The following is a 23,112-nucleotide window of genomic DNA, read 5'->3' as shown; positions in this document are numbered from 1 at the left end:
TTTTTATCTCTCTTTCTTTTTTTTTCTTTTTCTTTTTTTCCAAAAAAAAAAATACCCAAGTGATATGAAGTCCAGTCGCACAGAACAGCCTGATTGCAGGAAACTGGCCTGTTCCCTCATAGGTTCCATCAACTTTCCAGCACCAAATGTGTACTGTTTTATCTCTGTTGTAAAGACCTTTGTGAGGTCATTACGTTGATGTACAAAGATGATTTTGCCATCTCTCTGACTCTTGGGTAAGGAGGACAGAGGTTCTCTTTGTACACTTAGCTACTTCATCCAAAGTGAAAACGAGGTCCTCTCCTAATTCCACATAGTAGAAACAAGGTTACACGTCCCCACAAAACTTTGTGGAACATGGGGTGTGGGCAGGGGTAATGTTGGGAAGTACCACACAGAATAGCTGACATCCAGGACATCGTCTAGCCATGTCCCAGGGTTGCTAAAGGGACTGCTCACTCTCTAGCTTAGTCTGGGAGTGTTTAAATCCTCCCAGGAGGGCCACAGAAAGGAGTGTTATCCTTCTCCAGTGAAAGTCCCCCTGCCCCTGCCCCCAGAATGGCTCTGTTGTCAGTTCAGGCTTCTCCTAGGATTGACAGTGGGAATACCATATAGGGAAGACTCCAGCTGCACATACAGAGGTTGGCCTGTGATCTTCAGGGCTACACATAATTTACTTCAGAATTTATTAGTCCAACGTCTATGTATTTTGGATTATTTAGTTCTAAATAACATCATGAGTGTGAATTCCAAAGTTCAGCCTGTTTCTTTTTTCCACTTCCTTTCCAGTATGCAGTAAAGTTTATATCTGCATATCCTTTTTGTAGTCTAAATTCAAGTCTTCTCAAACAACTGATGTGACATGGACAAATACACCATCCCTTTTGTTTGTTTTCTAATTCAATGATTTGTTTTTTCACTCTTGAGTTTTAAGAGTTCTTTATACATTCTAGATATTAGCCCTTTGTTAGTTATGTGATTTGCAAGTATTTTCTCCCAGAGTGTAGCTTGTCTTTTCAGCCTCTTTAAGGTCTTTTGCAGAGCAAACATTTTCGTTTCGATCAAGCCCAGTTTATCAAGATTTCCTTTTATGAATTTTGTCTCTGGTGTTAAGTCTAAGAACTCTTTTTTTTGAACTTTTATTTCAGTTTCAGGGTACACATGCAGGTTTGTTCTATAGATAAATTGTGTGTTGAGGGGGTGGTGTACATATGATTTCATCAATTAGGTAATTAGCATAGTACCTGATAGGCTGTTTTTCGATCCTCACTTTTCTTCTACCCTGCGCAAGTAAGCCTCTGTGTCTCTCATTTTCTTTTTTGTGTCCGTGTTTACTGAATGTTTAGCTCCGACTTATAAGTGAGAACATTTGGTGTTTGGTTTTCTGTTATGTGTAGTTCATTTAGGAAAATGGACGCCTGCTCCATACATGTTGCTACAAAGGACATGATCTCATTCTTTTTTTATGGCTGTGTAGTATTCTATGGTATATATGTACCACATTTTCTTTATCCAGTCTACCACTGATAGACATTTAGGTTGATTACATGCCTTTGCTATTGTGAATAGTACTTTGATGAACATATATGCACATACGTCTTTATAGTAGAAAGATTTATATTCCTTTGGGCATGTACTCAATAATGAGATTGCTGGGCCAAATGGCAGTTCTATTTTAAGTGCTTTGAGAAATTACCAAACAACTTGAAATTAATGGCTGAACTAACTTACATTCCCACCAACAGTGTGTAAGTGATCCTTTTTCTCTGCAGCCTTGCCAGCATCTGCTGTATTTTTTTTTAACATTTTAATAGCCATTCTGAATGGTGTGAGATAGTATTTCATGTGGTTTTAAATTGCATTTCTCTAACAATTAGAAATGTTGAGAATATTTTAAATGCTTTGTGGCTGTGTATATGTTTTCTTTTGAAAAGGGTCTGTTTATGTTTTGGCCCACTTTTTAATGGTGTTGTTTTAGATTGTTAATTTAAGTACCTTATAGATTATAGATAGTATACTTTGTCAGAAGCATAGTGTGCAAATATTTTTTCCTGTTGTATGGGTTGTCTATTTATTCTGCAGATAGTTTCTTTTGCTGTTCAAAAGCTCTTTAGTTTAATTAGATACCCCTTGTCAATTTTTGTTTTTCTTACAATTGATTTTGGCATCTTCATCATAAAATCTCTGCCAAGACCTATGTCTAGAAGGGTATTTCCTAGGTTTTCTTCTAAGATATTTATAATTTTCAGTTTTATATTTGTCTTTAATCTTTCTTGAGTTGATTTTTGTGTATGGTATAAGAAAGGGGTCCAGTTTCAATCTTCTGCATATGGCTAGCCAGTTATCCCAGCAGTTTATTGAATAGAGAATTCTTTCCTCATTGTTAATTTCTGTCAGTTGTGTCAAAGATCAGATGGTTGTAGGTGTATGGCTTTATTCCTGGACTCTCTATTCTGGTTCTTTGCTTTATGTGTCTAATTTTGTGCCAGTACCATGCTGCTTTAGTTACTGTAGTCTTGTGGTACAGTTTGAAGACAGATAATGTGATGCCTTTAACTAGTTCTTTTTGCTTAGGATTGTCCTGGCTATTTGGGCTCTGCATATTGGTTCTATATGAAGCTTAAAATAGTTTTTTTCTAATTCTGTGAAAAAGGTCATTAGCAGTTTGATAGTATTCAATAGAATTGAATCTGTACATTTGCTGTGGGCAGTATGGCCATTTTAGTAATATTGATTCTTCCTGTACAAGAGCATGGAATATTTTTCTATTTATTTGTGTCATCTCTGACTTCTTTGAACAGTGTTTTGTAGTTCTCCTTGTAGAGATCTTTCATTTGCCTGGTGAACTACATTTCCTAGGTATTGTATTTTTTGTGGCTGTTGTGAATAGGATGGCATTCTTGATTTAGCACTCAGCTTAAACATTATTACTGAATAGAAATGCTACTGATTTTTGTACATTGATTTTGTATCTTGAAACTTTGCTGAAGTTGTTCTTCAGCTTTAGGAGCTTTTGGGCAGAGACTGTGGGATTTTCTCAGTATAGAATCATATCATTTGCAAACAAAGGTAGTTTGACTTCCTGTCTTTTTATTTGGATAACTTTTTTTTTTTTTTTTTGAGACGGAGTTTCCCTCTTGTTACCCAGGCTGGAGTGCAATGGTGCGATCTCGGCTCACCGCAACCTCCGCCTCCTGGGTTCAGGCAATTCTTCTGCCTCAGCCTCCTGAGTAGCTGGGATTACAGGCATATGCCACCATGCCCAGCTGATTTTTTGTATTTTTAGTAGAGACGGGGTTTCACCATGTTGACCAGGATGGTCTCGATCTCTTGACCTCGTGATCCACCCGCCTCGGCCTCCCAAAGTGCTGGGATTACAGGCTTGAGCCACCGCGCCCGGCTGGATAACTTTTATTTCTTTCTCTTGCCTAAGTCTGGCGAGGGTTTCCTGTAATGTGATGAATAGGAGTGGTGAGAGACGGCATCCTTGTTTTGTCCTAGTCTCAAGGGGAATACTTCCAGCTTTTGCCCATTCAGTAGGATGTTAGCTGTGAGTTTGTCATAGATAGCCTTTATTTTTTTTAAATATGTTTCTTCAATGCCTGGTTTGTTGAGAGTTTTTAACATGAAGGGATGCTGAGGTTTATTGACTGCCTTTTCTGCATCTATTGAAATCATGCAGTTTTAGTTTTGAGTTCTGTTTACATGATGAATCACATTAGTTCGTGTATGTTGAACCAACCTTGCATTCCAGGGATAAAGCCTACTTGATGGTGGTGGGTTAGCTTTTTGATGTACTGCTGAATTTGGTTTGCTAGTATTTAGTTGAGGATTTTTGCTTCTGTGTTCATCATGCATGTTGGCCTGAAGTGTATGTTGTTGTGTCTCTGCCAAGTTTCAGTATCAGAATAATGCTGGCTTCATAGAATGAGTTGAGGAGGAGTCCCTCCTTTTCAGTTTTTTGGAAAAGTTTGAATAGAAATGGTACCAGCTCTTCTTTATGTGTCTGGTAGAATTCAGTGTAAATCCATTTGGTTCTGGGAATTTTCTGGTTGTTAGGCTTTTTATTAGGGATTCAATTTTGGAACTCATTATTGGTCTGTTCAGGGTTTGAATTTCTTCCTGGTTCAGTTTGGTAAGTTGTATGTTTTCATGAATTTATCCATTTCTTGCAGGTTTTCTAGTTTGTGTGCATACATGTGTTCATAATATTCTCTGATTTTTTTTCTTTTTCTTTTTTTTTTTTTTTTTTTGTATTCCTGTGGGGTCAGCAGTAATGTCCCCTTTGTCATTTCTGATTGTGTATATTTGGATCTTCTCTCTTTTTTTTTTCCTTTGTTAGTCCAGCTAGCAATCTATCTTATTTATTCTTTCAAATAACTACCTTAGGGTGGTGTTGATCTTTTGTCTGATTTTCCGCATCTTAATTTCTCTCAGTTCAGTTCTGATTTTGGTTATTTCTTCTCTTCTGTTAGTTTTGAGGCTGGTTTGCTCTTGTTTTTTTAGTTCCTCAAGGTGTGATATTAGATTGTTAATCTGAGATCTTCCTAATTTTTTAATGTAGGTATTTCATGCTATAAAGTTTCCACTTAGTATTGCTTTAGCTGAGTCCTAGAGATTCTGATATGCTGTATCTTTGTTCTCATTCATTTTAGAGAATGTCTTGATTTTTGCTTTAATTTCATTGTTTATCCAGAAATCATTCCAGAGAAGATTGTTTAATTTCCATGTAATTATACGGTTTTGAGTAATCTTCTTGGTACTGTTTTTCATTTTATTGCACTGTGGTCTGAATGTGGTTGGTATGATTTTTGTTTTTTGTGGGATTTTTTTTTGAATTTGCTAAAAATTATTTTATGGCTGATTATATGATCAATTTTAGAGTATGTGCCATGTGCAGATGAGAAGAATGTATGTTCTGCTATTTTGGGGTAGAGAGTTGTATAGATAATCGGGTAGGTCTATTTGGTTACATGTTGAGTTCAGGTCCTGAATATCTTTGTTACTTTTCAGCCTTAATGATTTGTTTATTACTGTTGGTAAGATGTTGATATCTCCCATTGTTATTGTATTGTTATCTATGTCTCTTCACAGATCTCTAAGAACTTGTTTTATGAATCTGGGTGCTCCTGTGTTGGGTGCATATCTGTTTAAAGTAGTTAGGCCTTCCTGTTGAATTGAACCTCTTACCATTATGTGATTTTCTTGTCTCTTGATTATTGTTGGCTTAAAGTCTGTTTTGTCTGAAATTAGAATAGGAACCCCTCCTTTCTTTTTCTGTTTTCCATTTTCTTGGTAGATTATTTTTTCAATCCCTTTACTTTAAGCTTATACTGTCATTGTATGTGAGATGTGTCTCTTGAAGACAGAATACAGTTAGGTCTTACTTCTGTATTCAACTTGCCACTCTGTGCTTTTTAATTGGAGTATTTAGTACATTTATCTCCAAGATTAATACTGATATATGCAAATTTGATCCTGTCATCATGTTGTTAGCTGGTTATTATTCAGACTTGATTGTGTAGTTGCTTTATAGTGTCAATGGTCCATGTACTTGTGTGTTTTTGTGGTGGCTAGTAACAGTCTTTTATTTCCATAGTTAGCACTTCCTTAAAGACTGCTTGTAAGGTAGACCTGGTGGTAATTAATTCCCTTAGACCTAACAGATATCTCCTTTAGCATTTGCTTATCTGAAAAGAATCTTTATATTAAAAGTTTAGTTTGGCTGTATATGAAATTTTTTATTGGAGTTTCTTTTCTTTAAGAATATTAAATATAACACCCCCTGCCAATCTCTTCCAGCTTGTAGGATTTCTGCTGAAAAGTCCACTATTAGCCTTTCAAGTTTCCCTTTGTAGGTGACTTTCCCCTTCCCTTTGTCTTCCTTCATATTTTTCCTTTTATGCCAATCTTGGAAAATCTGAAGACTATGTGTTTTGGGGGTGGTCATCTTGTACAGTATCTCACAGGCATTTTCTATCTTTCCTGAATTTGAATGTTGGCCTCTCTAGTGAGGTTGGGGAAATTTTCATGGATGATATACTCAAATATGTTTCCAAGTTGCTTGTTTTCTCTCTCTCTTTCAGGGACACCAATGAGTCACAGATTTGGTCTATTTATGGAATCCCATAATTCTCGGAGGGTTTTTTTTTTCATTAAGATATTGTTTTTTCTTTATGTTTGTCTGATTGAGTCAGTTCAGAGAACCAGTCTTCAAACTCTAAGAGTCATTACTCAGCTGGGTCTATTTTGAAAATTATGGACTGCTTCATGAATATGTGTGTCATCCTTGTTCAAGGCCATGCTAATCTTCTCTGTACCATTCCAATTTTAGTATATGTGTTGACAAAGAGAGCACAAATCTAAGAACTCTTTGCCTAGACCTCAATTCCAAAATTTTTATCCTATTTTTTCTAACATAGAATGCAAAACAGTATTGCAAATTATGCTTAAGTCTGCAATACATTTTGGGTTAATTTTTATTTGTAATGAAATGTGAAGTTCGTATTTATTTATTTTCCTATGGATGTCCAATTGCTCCAGCGCCGTATATGGAAAAGGCCATTCCTCCTCCATTGAATTGCTTTTGCACCTTCGTCAAAAGTCAGTTAGGCATATTTGTTTGGCTCTGTTTCTGGATTTTCTATTCAGTTCTGCTGATATATGTGTCTGTCCTTCTACCAGTATTATACAATTTTGATTACTATAGCTACATACTAAGTCTTAAAATTAAATAGATTGATTTCTCTCACTTTATTAAAAAATATTTTTATTTTTTTCTCCCTTTTTAACATAAATGTTAGAAAGAAAGATTTTGCCCCTATCTACAAAAATTCTGCTTGGGATTTTGAAAGAAGTTGGTTTAAGCCTATATACCTATTTAGGGAAAATTAACATCTTTAGTATGTTGAGTCTACCAGTCATTAAACATAGCCTGTGTCTCTAGTTATTTAGATTTTTTTTATTTCCTTCATCAGCATTTTGTAACTTTCAGCATATAAATACTGTTTATGTTTTGTTGAATTTACACTAAAATATTTCATTTTTAGAGTTATTGTAAGTTGTATTGTATTTTTAATTTTAGTGTTTATGTGTTCATTGCTAGTATAATGAAATAGAATCAATTTTTATATGTTCATTTTCTATCCTATGACCTTGTTGAACTCACTTAGTATTTTTAGGAGATTGCTTGTAGATTCCTTAGGCATTTCTGTGTAGGCAATTATACATACTAATAGAATTAGTCTTATTTCTTTCTTTCTAATCAATGTAATTTTTGTTTCCTTTTCTTGCTTTATTGTACTAAATAGAACTTCCAGTACTGTAAGTGAATAAGAGTAATAAGAGGAGATTTCTTTGTCTTCTTTCTGATCTTTGAGGCAAAGTGTTAAATATTTCATCATTAAGTGTAATAGTAGCTTTATCCAGTTGGGGAAATTCATTTTTGTTTCTAGTTTTCTGAGAGTTTTTGATATGAATGGGTATTGAATTTTTTCAAGTGCTCATTCTCAAGTGGAATGATCATGTCACATTTTTCTTTAGTCTGTTAAATGGTGGATTCACTGATTGATTTTCGAATATTGAACTAACCTTACATCCCTGAAATAAGCTCACTTAGTCATGGAATATAGTTAATTTATCTGAAATATTACTGAATTCTATTTGCTAATTTTTCTTAAGAACTTTTACATGTATTTCATGAGTGATATTGACCTATGATCTTTTTTGTACTATCTCCCTATGATTTTGATAACAGGGTAATAATAGCTTCATAAAATTAATTAGGAGTGTTATATTTTCCAGAGGAAACTGTGTAAAATTAGTGTTAATTTTTTTGTAGACATTGGAAAGAATTCTCCAGTGAAACTATCTGGGCCTGATAATTTATTTTGGGAGAACTTTTAAATTATGAATTCAATTTTCTTGATAGTTATTGGACTACAGAAATGATCTATTTCATTCTGAATTTGTTGTTGTACTTTGTGGTTTTCAAGGATTTGGTCCATTTCATCAAAACTGCCAGAGTTTTGCATGTAGAATTGCTCACAGTATTCCCGTATTATCTTTTTAATACCTGTAGGATCTGTCATGGTATTCCTTATTTTATTCTTAATTTTGTTAGTATGTGGATTTTCTTTTTCTGTTACTTTCTTAGTCTTGCTAGAGGTTTGTCAACGTAATTGATCTTCTAAAAGAATTTGGTTTTAGTTTTACTGATTTTTTTGAATTATTTTTCTGGCTTCACATTCATCAATTTCTTTTTTTACTTTCTTCCTTTTATTTATTTTGTGTTCACTGTTCTCTTCTTTTCCTAGGTTCTTGAGGTAGGAGTTTAGGTTATTTATTTCAGACTTTTTCTCTGTTCTAATATAAGCATTTAATGCTGTAAATTTCCCTCTAAACACTCTTTAGCTGTGTCCCACAAATTTTTATATGCTGTACTTTCATTTTCATCCAGTTCTTTTGGGACTTCCTCTGATCCATGGATTATTTAGAAATGCATTGTTTATCATTCTGTTGTTGATTTCTAGTTTACTTCCATTGTAGTCAGAGAATTCAGTTTGTATGGTTTCAGTCCTTCAAATTTGTTGAGGTTTGTTTTATGGCCCAGGATATGATCTATCTCAGTATAGGTTCCATGGGTTCTTGAGAAGGATGTGTATTTTCATAACTCTGTTGTTTTTTGTACACACATCTAGGACTTCTATATTCTCCTGGTAGATTCACCCTTTTAACATTACATAGGGCCAGGCTCAGGCAATGATTGATGCCTGTAATCCTCAGTGCTTTTGGAGGCCAAGGTAGGAGGACTGCTTGAGGCCAGGAGTTTGAGACCAGCCTGGAAAACATAGTAATATTCCATTTCTACAAAAAACAAAACAGCTGGGCATGGTGGAGCACATCTGTAGTCCTAGCTACTCTGACAGCTGAGGTGGGAAGGTTGCCCCAGCCTAGGAGTTGAAGGCTACAGTGAGCTATGATCATGCCACTGCACTCCAGCCTGAGTGACAGTGTTATATGCTGTCTCTAAAATAATAATAATGATAATAAATTTTAAAAACATTGTGTAATGTCACTCTGTCTCTGGTAAATTTCTCTGCTAATAAGTCTATTTTATCTGATACAAATATAACTATTCTCACTTTCATTTGTTTAATGTTTATATAATATGTCTTTTTCTATCCATTTAATTTGTTATATTTATTTCAAATGTTTGAAGTAAGTTTCTTGTATGCAGCAGGTAATTAAGTTGTATTTTTAATATTTTCTGCTAATCTCTGTCTTTAAATTGGTATATATAGACACACTTTTATCTGCATAATTTATTTCTTTAAAATTCAATAATTAACTAATGCATATATAATGTACAAAATTTTAAAGATACCAAAAGTATCTGATATAAAAAACACTGGACTGAGCCTGGTGGGTTATTCCTGTAATCCCAGCACTTTGGGAGGCAGAAGCAGAAGGATCATCTTGAGGCCAGGAGTTTGAGACCAGCCTGGGCAATGTAGTGAGATCCTGTATCCCCAAAAAGAATTGTATACATTTATAAGCTGAGTGTGATGGTACATGCCTGTAGTTCCAGCTACTTGGGTGGCCAAGATAGGAGAATCTCTTGAATCCAGGAGTTCAACCCTCTACTAAGCTATGATCATTCCATTGCACTCCAGCATGGGTGGCAGAGCAAGACCCTGTCTCTAAAAAAGAACAACAACAACAACAATTAAAAAGTTAGTCCCCTTCCATTCCACCCCTTTCTCAGTCCTCCCATCTCCTTCCCAAGAGCATGTTTTCGAGTTTCATTTTGTGTTCTATCAGAGTGAGTCTACATAATGAACACATATATAAGACTATATAAGCTATAAATAACAAAGTTTATATACTGTTCTATCTGTTGCTTTATGTATAATTAATAGCACATCTTGAAGATCTTTTTATATTGGTACATATTGAATACTGGTAACATTTAAATAAAAATATTTTATTCCAACTTCAAAAGTCTTAGAAGCCAATCTCAGGAAGTATGTTCTCTTATAGAAGATTAAATCTAAAAATCTACATGAGTTGAGACATTTAAGGAGCAGAATGGAGATTGTAATTTGTAATGAAATATGTAAACTGATAAATATTTAGAGCTTGAATAAGAAATAATTTTGAAGACACATGTTGGCAATCTTAAATAAGCTATTCATTTCCAGAGAGTTGTGAAGTTACTTACCAGCAACTGCCTATATGGCTAACAAAAATGAAATAAGATCAAGGAAAGAAAGGGCAATATTTTATGTCAAAATTTAGCTCTGGAAACTCTGCAAAATACTTCATGTCATTATTACCTTATATACCCAAATGAAGGAAAGCCTAATGTCCCATGAAATAAAACAAAATTCTGCATCTTAGAACTTTTCTAGGTTCTGAATGAATTACAAAATAAAGACCAGTTGATTCATCTATTTAAACAAAGACATATTAGCTATTTACTGTGTTTCATACACAATTCTAGTCAATGCATGAGACAGACTAGGTCTCTGTAGTCTTTAAGCTTACATTCTGGAGAAGGCAGTGTGAGGAAAGAAAATTAAAACATAAAAACAACACAAAACAAAAAATCCAGGTAGTGGTATGCACTATGATGAGAACAAAGCAGGGTTATGTCTTACCAAGACACATGAAGATTGTTTTATAGTATTTGGTGTTAGAAGATGATGTTACACTGAGAAGCCCAGGAAACCATATCCATAATCCAAGAAAAAGTATTTTGCTTACATTTCTCAAGTTTGCTCTGTCCTCCTCTGACCTCTTTCTGGCCAAATTCTTAAAGCCACAGTGTAGTTCCACATTCTTGGTAAAGCCTTCTAAAATACTCCTGCCAGTAAGAAGAGAGTGCACCTGATGTAATAGCCACTGTAAGAACTGTATTGGAGAATGATCTGATTGGCTCTGGCAAAAGGGATTGGAGAGAAGAAGAAACCACAAGCAGAAAAACCAGATGAGGAAACTAAGCTAAATATTAACTATGTCAAGAATATTCCCAGAAGTGACTGCTAAAATTAAATTTCTGCTCACAATTAAATACTGTGCAGCAGGGGTTCTCAAACTTTTTGGTCTCAGGACCCTTATATCCTTAAAAATCATTGAGAACTCCAAAGAACTTTCAATTATGTGGGCATAACTACTGATATTTACTGTAGTATAACTTGAAACTGAGGAATTTAAAAAATATTTATAAACATTTAAAAACAATAAACTAATTGTAGGCTAATGTAAATAGCATGTGCATTAAAAATTAATTTTCCAGAGCAAAAAATTTAGTAAGAAGAGAGGTCTTCTTTTACATTTTAATATCTCACTTATGAGAAAATAGCTGAGTTTCTCATCTCTGCTTTTTTATTTAATCTGTTGCTGTATGTTTTATTTAAAGCACAGTTGACACTTGAAGAAAATGAGTCTTCACTGTGCAGGTAAATTTATACGGATTTTTTTTTCCACTAAAAGTTGTAATGTGCCTGCCTCTGCTGCCTCCTTATTCACCTCCTCTACTTCTGCCTCTCCCATCCCTGAGTCAGCAAGACCAACTGTTCCCCTTCCTCCTTCTCAATCTACTCAGCATGAAGATGATGAGGATGAAGCCCTTTATGGTGACCCACTTTCACCTAATAAATAGTAAATATATTTTCTCTTATAATTTTCATTTATCTGTTTATTTATTGAGACAGAGTCTTGCTGTCACCCAGTCTGGAGGGTGGTGGTACAACCTTGGCTCATTGCAAGCTTTGCCTCCCATGTTTAAGTGTTTCTCATGTCTCAGCCTCCTAAGTATCTGGAACTACAAGCACATGCCACCACACCCAGCTAATTTTTTATTTTTAGTAGAGATGGGGTTTTGCCATGTTGGCCAGGCTGGTCTCAAACTCCTGGCCTCAAGTGATCTGCTCACCTCAACCTCCCAAAGTGCTGTGGTTACAGGTGTGAGCCACTGTATCTGGCCGTGGTTTTCTTAATAACATTTTTTTCTCTAGCTTGCTTTATTGTAAGAAAACAGTATATGACACATATATAAATGTGTGATTTGACTGTTTATGTTACCTGTAAAGCTTTTGGTCAATAGTAGGCTATTAGCAGTTAAGTTCTGGGAGAGTCAAAAAAGTTATATGTGGATTTTCAACTGCATGGGGGCCAGCTCTCCTAACCTCCACATTGTTCAAGGGTTAACTATATATGAAAAAATCCAACCTCACACAGGTAAGTAATAAATTACTTTTTTAAAATATGAATATTCTTCTTAGATAATACACCAAGACTTGACAAGTGGTGGCATCTTAAAGATTTGTTTCAGTGTGGATTCTGAAACCATGTCAATGAACGTCCCATATTATATGTAATTAAAATTCACTGGTCTATCTTGTACTTTGAGTGGATCTTTTAACCACACATGATTTTGTGTTATACATTGGTTATTTGGACAATATTCATTCACTGAATTTCTGAAATCCTACAAATGTTTCAATATTTCTTTATATAATATTTTTTTAAATCAGGAAGTCTTCAAGTTAATGGTGGTGGATATGTTTTCCAGAATTCTAATTTTTGTTTGAAAGCTCAAGTTTTATCATTGGCATCAAATGCTGACAGTTGCTTTTCTGGAAGTTATAGGCACATTTCATTTATTTTTGAGGAAATGTTTGTCAAGCACCTAAGTCTAAATAGCCGCAGTTTTCCCATCATTCCTTCAAATAATTGCTTTTCATGACAAAAGTGACTAGTTTAGCTTACAACTCAACTGCTTTTCCTCATGAGCTCTTTTCTTCCCTTGTCCTTTCCTTTCTGTGGCAGAAGTATTTTATAAGCAATTTACATCACACAGAAAATATTAAAAAGATATGTACTCAAGAGTTGAGAAGTAATACAATTAAAATTTTTTAATTTTTAATTTTTTAGAGATAAGATCTAATTCAGTTGCCCAGGCTGGAGTGCAGTGGTGCAGTCATAGCTCACTGCAGTCTCGAACTCCTGGACTCAAGTGATCTTCCTATCAGCCTCCCAAATAGCTGGGGCTACAGGTGTACACCAACATGCTGACTATTTTTTTTTTTTTTTTTTTTTTTGTAGAGATAGAGTCTTGCTTTGTTGCCCAGGCTGGTCCTGGACTCCTGGTTTAAAGTGATCCTTCTGCCTCAGCCTTCCAAAGCGCTGGGATCATAGACATGAGCCACTGCAACTGGCCAAATTAATTTTTTTTAACCAAGAATTATTAAGTTAAACTAGCTTTATGGAAAATAATTGTTTCTTTCTGTTGACTGGTAGTGCATGATGTTGAACAATAAGAGAGTGATGACTAGAACCATTTGGTGCTATTCCCTTGATTTGTGGTAAAGTACCAGCCATTTTTTTCCACTGTTGCCTTTGTGCAATGAAAAAGGCAAATTGTGCCTTCCCATAAGTAGTTTACTTCTGGATCATACTTGTGAACCACACTTTGAGAACAGCTACTGGACAAAAATGTGAACGAATGATCTATTACTATGCACAACAATATGTATGGGTATCAAAAATATAATGCTGAGTGATGGAAGCCAGACCCAAAATAATACAGGGTACAGGATCTTTTCTATCTAAAATACAAAACCCAGAAGAAACTTAACTTTGGTGTTGGAAATTAGGAGAAGGGTTATCCTTCGGGATGCTGAGTGGAATGAGGCATGAGGCATGGAATGCTGTGAATGTTCCTTCCTGAGCTAGACATTGGCTCCCCGGGTCTGTTCAACTGTGAAATTCATTAGCTGTATGCTTATAATATGTATACTTGCTGTGTGTATATTTCAATAAAAAAGTTTGGAAAATAACACTTACCTTCTTGTGTTTTGTTTTTTACCCCCGTTAATTGAAAGTTCTGGGTAGTGGCGTCTGAGTGGTAATAATCAAGAAAAAGTGACTATTTGCTTTTTTAGATGCTAGCAATATAAGGTGTTTAAAAGGTTTTGCCTGGGTTCAAATCAGAGTCTTATCATTTTTAGGATGCTGTGTGACTAACACTAGGTGAACGCTGGCCACGTTTCCTATGGAATTTTTTAAACGCAGTATATGTGGTTGGATGCAAGCTGTCCCAGGGTTTCTGACCTTCAATGCAATTTTATATTTTCAGTTCATTGTTGTATCTGGAAGGAGATCATAATGTAGCAGAGGCCATATTTTATGCCTGTGGTCCAGCAGAAGGGGCTGGCTGACATGGAAATAATGTATTACGTTTATTCATGCTATGGCATAATGAACTAAAAATATTCTGCTGGAGAGGTGGAATTAGAACCAAAAAACATTTTAGGCATTTGGCCTTTGCTAAAATAATATTTCCCTCCCAGTCTTCTCTTCCACCTCCTTACACATTTAAGTTTTCTCCCTCTTACAGCTTGGCTGAGGCCCTGCCTCACCCACAAAGCCTTTCCCAACTTCTGCTGCCTGCAGCTACCTCCCTTCTTCTGAACTTAGCACTCTTTTTTATATTGCTGATCCTCCAATTTATTTGTTCATTAATTCAATGTATGTTGGTAAACATAATCTAACCCTGACATGTGCTAGGTTTAGGATCCAAAGACAAATAGTTCAAACCAGCTGGATAGAGAGACAAATGAAAAGTTCACTTCAATACTGTCTGGCAAGTGTGACACTAGAGAGAGGCACAGCAGGCCAGGAGAATACACTGGGAGTCACCAAGTGGGACAATATCAGGGGAAGCTTGGAGTCAGTCCTCAACTTAAGCCTTTGCTTTGTTACGTACTTCGTGGGGTGTTTGGCAAGTTACTTACGGTCACTTAATCTCAGTTTCTTCAGGTGAAAATTGGAGATATCAGGTGTTCCCATCTTAGGGGCATTCTGAGTGGTAAATGAAGCTGTGTGCAGAAGTAGTATATGCCTGATGCAGGTTAAATCCTCAGTGAATGTGAGATATTATCACTATTTTTTTTATGTGTGTAAAGTAATGGCCCATGTGATGAATTGTTTGAGCTATGTCTCGACAAATATATAATCTCAATTTAACTCAGATTTTTAATTTGTATTTCTTGAACTCATAGAGGTTCAGGCTTGGCACATAATCACACTCCTCAAGAACATCTCTTTTGCTTTTCTTCCCCACCTACTCTTATTATGCACTCAGGAACTGGCCTTCCTAAGATTCTTCATTCAAAACTATTTTTTGGTTCTCATATATTTTGCTCCTGTCTCATGGCCCCAAAGTGGCTGTCACAAACCTATGAGACAGGTATTACACCCATTTTACAGATAAAGGAACTGAGCCTCGGAGAGATACTACTAAATAACTTATACAAGAGTATACAGCTAATAAGTGGCATTGCCTAGACCAGGCGTCCCCAAACTACGGCCCGCGGGCCGCATGCAGCCCCCGAGGCCATTTATCCGCCCCCCCCCCCGCCGCACTTCAGGAAGGGGCACCTCTTTCATTGGTGGTCAGTGAGAGGAGCACAGTATGTGGTGGCCCTCCAACTGTCTGAGGGACAGTGAACTGGCCCCCTGTGTAAAAAGTTTGGGGACGCCTGGCCTAGACCATGTCAAAGTTGTTGGCATGGCCAGACATGGTGGCCCATGCCTGTGATCCCAGCACTTTGGAAGGCTGAAGCAGAACGATTGCTTAAGCCTAGGAGGTTAAGGCTGCAGTGAGCCGTGTTTGTGCCACTTCACTCTGGCCTGGACAACAAAGTGAGACCTTGTCTCAAATGGAAGGAAGGGAGGGAGGGAGGGAGGAAGCAGAAGGAAGGAAAGAAAGAAAAGTGGTTGGTATGACCAACAAAAATCTAATATGTCTCAAATTCCTCGTCTTTCATTGTCTCTACAGGCGACCCCACTCTGTCTCCTGCTAAAGGTCTGTCAGAGCATGTACAATGGTTTTAAGGTCACTTTCTTTTGGAGCAGGGTGTCTGAAGCTGATGCTGTATGTTGCCTGATGAATAGCCATTCCCCTCCCCTTTCTTCCTTGCTGTTAAAGCCTGTCTCCTGCAACAGAGGCTGAAAATGCCGAACACTAGTTTTCCCTGACTCTTTGTTGCTATGGTGTGGGTCTGTGACTCAGTCCTGGCTAATGGGACATGAGAAGAAGCTTGCTCAGAGGCGTCTGAAAAGGGTGTGTCTCCTTAGTACAAAGATATATAAGAGGAGTCTCTACTCTCTTCCTACCCTTCCTGTTTTGAACATTGCTTTGTGAAGACATGATTCTTGGAGCTGTGGCAGCCATCTGGCTTCTATGTTTTGTGCCCCCTCTTCATTCATTTTAATCTCAGATGGTAAAAGACACCCTCAAGTATATTAGGACTTACCTACAATTAATTGAGCTATGCAGAACATGTTATGTAAATGTTAACATGACCATAGTAAAGAATAGAATATTTTTGTGGAAATGTTTGTGAGGAGGAAGAAACCTTTGAAATTATCTAGATTATCAACTCTTTATTTCACAGAGAAAAGAAACTAATACCTAAACCATTTAAACATCTTTCCTAAATTATATCTGGTTAGTGATAAGAGTCTGGCATAGAAGCTAGGCCTTCTGACTCTATTTCAAACATTATTTCTGTAAGACATTTCTTGATGAATAAGACATCACTCAGATGTAGCTGAGCTATTTAAAATATTTGTGACAAGTAAGTGACCATCTGAAATGATTCAACTTGATTCATTTTGTTTCCAAATAGTTCTAAGCTTAGTTGGCTATTTAGTCAGACTATCTGGCATTCTTTTTTTCTGAGATCCTTCCTTGAGTTTAGTAAGTTGTTTGAAACAAAAGCACTATGATTTCAGTCATTCTGCAGCAGAGAAACCAACATTCTGTAATGCCCTTTCTCGGTATAGTATTAATCAGAGAAGGAAGAGCTGTATCACTTCTCAGTGCCATTATTTGTAATTGTGTGCATCACTAAAGGAGATTACAATTAACTGTATTCACAACATATATTTTCAATGTTAAATTCAACAGAGTTTAGGTCATTGTGGATGACTTGAATGTCACTTTGCCTTCCCTTAGCCTGTTGTGAATTGATTTGTAGTCTCTAAGAAGATATGCCAGTCCAGAAGTCTGGCACCTAGAAATGTCACCTTATTTGTAAATAAGGTCTTTACAGATGTAGTCAAACTAAGAATCCTTGTCATATTGAAGACAAGGATGCCCACTCTCACCACTCCTATTCAGCATAATACTGGAAGTCCTAGCGAGAGCAATCAGGCAAGAGAAAAAAGTAATGGGCATTCGAATTGGAAAAGAGGACGTAAAATTGTCTCCCTTTGCAGGTGCCATGATCTTATATTAAGAAAACCTAATGAGTCCATCAAAATACTCCTAGAGCTGGTAAGCAAATTCAGTAAAGTTGCAGGATACAAAATCAATATACGAAAATCAGTAGTGTTTATATACACCAATAATGAAATAGCTGAAAAATCAATACAGCAATCCGATTTGCAGTAGCTGCAACAAAAAACAAACAAACAAACAAAAAATCTAGGAATAAATGTATCCAAGGTGGTCAAAAATTGCTGCAAGAAAAACTACAAACACCCATGAAAAAAGTTGAAGAGGACACAAACAAATGGAAAAACAGTTCATGCTCATGGATTGGAAGAATCAATATCATTAAAATGACTGTATTGCCCAAAGCAATATACATATTCAGTTCAATCCCTATCAAAATACCAATGTCATTTTTCACAGAATGAGAAAAAATATTCTGAAATTTATATAGAACAGAAAAAGAGCCAGAAGAGCCAAAACAATCTGGAACAAAAAGAAAGAAGTTGGATGTAACACACCAGCTATTCAAACTATATTACAAGGCTATAGGAACCAAAACAGCATTGTATTGGTATAAAAATAAACATGGATCAATGAGAAACAGAATAGAGCACCCAGAAATAAATCCACATATTTACAGTCAACTGATTTTCAACAAAGGTGCCAAGAACATACACTGGGAAAAGGACATGCTTTTCAATAAATGGTGCTGGGAAAATTAAATATCCTATACAGAATAATAAAACTGGACCCCTATTTCTCCCCATATACAAAAAATCAACCCAAGATGGATAAAAGATTTAAATGTAGGATATGAAACTATAAAACTACTAGAAAAGACCATAGGGAAAATAGGAAATTTAATCTAGGCAAAAATATTATGGCTAAGACCTCAAAAGCACAGCAACTAAAACAAAAATAAACACATTGAACTATATTAAACTAAAAAGCATCATCAGAGCAAAGGAAACCATCAACAGAGTGAAGAGACAACCAGTTGAACAGAGAAAATGTTGGCAAACTATTCATCAAACAAGGGACTAATATCCAGAACATACAAGAAACTTAACACAACAATAAAAAAAGCAAATAATCCCATTAAAAAGTGGGCAAAGGACATGTATGTCTCAAAAGAAGACATACAAATGGCCAATAGGTATATACAAATATGTTCAACATCCCTAAACATCTATGAAATGAAAATTAAAACCACAATGAGATATCACCTTACCCCAGTCAGAATGACTATTATTAAAAAGATAAAAAATAACAGATGCTGGTCAGGATGTGGAGAAAAATAAATTGTTATACTCCATTGAAGGGAATATAAGTTAATACAACCACAGTGAAAAACAATATAGAGATTTCTCAAACTCAAAATAGAACTACCATATGACCCAGCAATCCCTGCCCTCTATTATATATCTACTAAAGGAAAAGAAATCAGTGTATCAGAGTGATACCTGCACCCCTATGTTTATTGCAGCACCATTCACAATAGCATAGATGTGGAATCAACCTAAGTATCCATCAGTGGACAAATAAAGAGAACGTGATATATATATATATATATATATATATATATATATATATATAACAGAATACTATTCAGCCACGAAAAAGAATGAAATAATATCATTTGCAGCAACATGGATGGAACTGAAAGTTACTAGGTTAAGTGAAATAAACCAGCCACAGAAAGGCAAACTCTGCGTGTTGTCACTCACATGTGGGAGCTAAAAAACTTGACCTCATGGAGCTAGGACTAGAAGAATAAAGGACCAGAGGCTGAGAAGGGTGTAAGGGTAGGAAGGGGAAATGAAGAGATGTTGGTGAATGAGTACAAACTTACAGTTATATAGAAGACATAAATTCTAATGTCCGATAGCAGACTAGGGTGATCATATTTAGCAACAATAGACTGCATATTTCAAAGTAGAGAGATGAGAGGACTCAAAATGTTACCAACACAAATAAATATTCAAGGTGATGGATTAAAAAGTACTTTAAATGCATAGAATTTGTAATATCAAGTCAGAGTATTTGGGGCATCACATGTACCTCATAATATGTAAAACATTATATAGCAATAAAGAAAGGAATTAGGTCATACTGGATTAGGGTGGGTCTAGTCCAATGATTTCGTGTCATTATAAGCAAAAGAAGATTCGAACAAGGATTGCTGGCAGCTGTCAGAAGCTAGGAGGTGTTCAGAAAGGATTTTTCCCTAGAGTCTTTGGAGGGAGCATGACCTTGCTGGCACTTTGACTTCAGACTTTACACTTCTAGCCTCCAAGACTGCGAGTGAATAAATTTCTGTTGTTTTAAGCCAATCCATTTGTGGTACTTTGTTATGGCAGCCCTAGGAGACTAACACTAATACTTTTCTAGCTTTGATCTTACATGAGACCCTGCTTCTTCTCCATCTGTCCTTGAATTTATCTCTTGAGAGATCGTCCATGTCCTAGGCTCACCCTTTTGGGTAATAGATGTTAATAGACCAGATAACTGTCATGAGAATTTTCTGAGAATATTAAAACTTTAATCTTTTCCATATATCTTCATGGAATTAACAAGCAGGTTAACAACAAAATATGACCATGCACTGATATTAGATAAAGAAAGAAATAGTGAACTAAGCAATTGGTCTGGGCAGAGTGGATCCTATAGAAAATAAATAGATTGTGATGGTTATAAAAAGGTAAAGAAAGGATCCTGAGTCTCTCTGATCCACAGAAAGAGAAAAAGGGTATACATAATGTTACCCAGCACAAAAATACAGACTTAGGGTCTCAACTAGAAGTCCTAAATCAGAACTGTCTTGGTCGAAGTGACTGAAAACTCAATTCAAACTGTCAAATCTTGGGGCTCACAACTGAAAAGTCCAAGGATAAGTTATGTAGGATGAAGTGTAATCCACACATTTGGATAATGTTGTCAGAACCCACTGTCCCTACTTTTCTGTGTTGCCTTCTTTAGTAGGCTGAATAATAGCCATCCAGAGACATTAAGCCCTAATCCCTGGAACCTGTAAATATTACCTTCTAAGGAAAAAGGAATCTTTGTAAATGTGATTAAGGTAAGCATCTTGACTTGGAGAGATTATTCTGTTGATCTGGGTGGGCCCTAAATCTAATCAATCACAAGTGTCTTTAAGAGTGAGGCAGAGGAAGATTTGATATGCACAGAAGAGGAGAGAGCAATGTGAAGATGGTGGCAGAGATCTGATGCAGTCACTAAGGACCCCATTCTCCCATGGAGCATCTAGAGCAGGTGTCCCCAAACTATGGCCTGCAGGCTGCATGTGGCCCCCTGAGGCCATTTATCCGGCCCCCCGCCACACTTCAGGAAGGGGCACCTCTTTCATTGGTGGTCAGTGAGAGGAGCACAGTATGTGGCGGCCCTCCAACGGTCTGAGGGACAGTGAACTGGCCCCCTGTGTAAAAAGTTTGGGAACGCCTGATCTAGAGGGAGCAAGGTCCTGTCAACACTGCTTTCAGCCCATTGACATGAATATTGAACAGAATCCTGGCCCCCAGCACTGGTAGAGAGTAAGGTTATGTTGTTTTAAGCCACCAATTTATGGTGACTTCTTATGGCAGCCACGGGATACTAATTTATCTTCTCAGATGATGCATCATGGCCAGATGGGTTACCAGCAGCTCCCCTCTAGACTAAGTAAATTGGAGACAATAAAAAAGCATTTCTTACTGTGACTTACACATGAGTTTCATGATTCAGTATTTACTCTGAACTGGTCAACTTAGCTCATGTGCCCACCTCTAAGTCAATTGGTGTATCTAGGAATTAGGTGTTCTAACTGGCCAGACCTAAGTCATGTGCTCCACTCGCTGATTCAAGGGTAAAGGTCTGCACATCACGCTGGTGGACCTTACATGTTGATGGCATGGAGGTAACTTTTCTAGCTTCGATCTTACATCAGAATCTAAGTTTAAAATCAATATCACATATTTGGAATCAAATTAAAATAGCACCAATGTAGAGATAGTTGTACCAGCTCTGTGTCATATGCCAACAGTGGTATTTAATAAATGTCTATTGACTTGTCTTGCTATTCATTTTTTTCCTTCCTTTCCTTCTTTTTCCTTTCCTTTCTCCCTCCTTCCCTTCCTTTTTTTTTCCTTGTTTGGTTAAAAACCAAAACAGATTTATGAAAATGTATAACGATAAATATATATCAGATTAGCACTTTTATGTTGAAGACAATGTGTAAATGGGGGAATGTAGGGATATGACAGTTGGAATTTTAAAACTGTATGCAATTTATACTTCAAAACACACAAGGAACAGATAGAAAAGAGTTAAGTGGAAGTCTAAAAATAAAGAATGGAAGAAGCTCATTTATGTTGCCATAGAAAGGAGGAGGGCATTGGGTTTATTTGAAAAGCAGTAAAGGTAAAATTATGGCTATGTTGGAAATTTTCTGAAAAGTTTTTACTAATGAGTTTTCTTATACCCACCTTACTAATGTATATGTAATAGCTGTTTTTTTCTCTATCTCAGATGATTTCCTTGAGAGTCTGTTGTGATTTCTGTCTTTCCAGATCTAACAGAAACAGATGTAAAAGAATACAAATTATTACCCAAAGATAGGTGTATAATTGTTCAACATTATCTATAAAAAGCAAGTTGGATAAACCAAAACACTTTATTCTTGGAGAGAGCTATTCTATAACACAAATCTATTCAGGGAGAAAAACAAATTTAATTCTCCTTCCCACCTCACTATTCTTCCTCTTATTTTTCTTTTTTATTAAATTTTACAGATCATCAGTTGCTACACTATGTATCTTTGCATCCCTCTGAGAATGTCAAACTCCTAATAAGTAACTAATAACTGTAGTTACACCGTGATCAGCTTTATTCTTATCTGTCCCCACCTTGCACTTCTCAGACAGGGAGATAAATAAAAATTAGCATCAGTATGATGGATGTCTTCTCTTAGTTTATCTCCACCTGGCAACTTGTCCAAAGCCAGAGGACCAGGACCTTATAGCCATTATACCAATGACCAGTAGGAACTCTTTAAAACATAACCATCCCTCTGGGAGAAGGCAAATGGAGCATAAAAGACCAAATGTAGGCTGGGCACGTTGGTCACACCTGTAATCCCAACACTTTGGGAGGCTGAGGCGGGAAGATTGCTTGAGCTCAGGAATTCAAGACCAGCCTCAGCAACGGGGAGAAACCCTGTCTCTACAAAAAGTACAAAAAATTAGCCAGGGGTAGGGTGGTGATGCCTACCTGTAGTCCCAGCATCTCAGGATGGTAAAGTGGGAGGATTGTTCAAGCCTGGGAGGCAGAGTTTTCAGTGAGCCGAGATCACACCACTGCACTGCAGCCTGGGTGACAGAGTGAGACCCTGTCTCAAAAAAAGATTTTTTTAAAAAATCAAATGTATTTGAAGAATCTGTTTCATTTCAGATAGTAATTCATGTTTTCACCTTTTCTGCTTTCTTGATTTCTAGGTTTAACTTTCTGCCCCACTTGATTCTACCCAACAGCCCTCTTGGCTGCTCCTCCCTGGAATCATTTCCTGTCATGACATTTTTAGAAACCAAAATAACAGCATTTACAATATAACAGCTAAATATTCCCATAGAATATCTTGGTAAAACAAGCATTTTTGCATGGTAGTTTTTAACACACTATTGGCTATGTCTTCAGACTGAACCTCTTCTGGGTGTCCACGGTTTCTGGCTAACCAGTGGGCTGATTGCAGCATTGTTCGCTGTCGCTCTGTAATCACATCTGGCATACAAAGCTGGCGGCATCCTGGCTTCCAGGCTCTTCTTGTATAA

At 36.5% G+C, this 23,112-nt stretch overlaps 1 long non-coding RNA gene and 1 other non-coding gene across 2 annotated transcripts in view; one reads left to right on the top strand and one right to left on the bottom strand.

The window, feature by feature from the left end:
• The window catches only part of LOC141580763 (uncharacterized), a 415,102-nt gene that overhangs the window by 239,193 nt on the left and 152,797 nt on the right, over positions 1–23,112 (top strand). The window lies entirely within an intron of this gene.
• LOC120365655 (U6 spliceosomal RNA) lies at positions 6,253–6,358 on the bottom strand. The gene has a single exon (XR_005580544.1). It is a non-coding gene; the product is annotated as a U6 spliceosomal RNA (small nuclear RNA).

This window comes from Saimiri boliviensis, chromosome 1 (genome assembly GCF_048565385.1).
Source record: "Saimiri boliviensis isolate mSaiBol1 chromosome 1, mSaiBol1.pri, whole genome shotgun sequence".
NCBI lineage: Eukaryota > Metazoa > Chordata > Mammalia > Primates > Cebidae > Saimiri > Saimiri boliviensis.
Note: the sequence above shows the minus strand (reverse complement) of the source record. Positions and strands in the feature narration are given on the sequence as shown.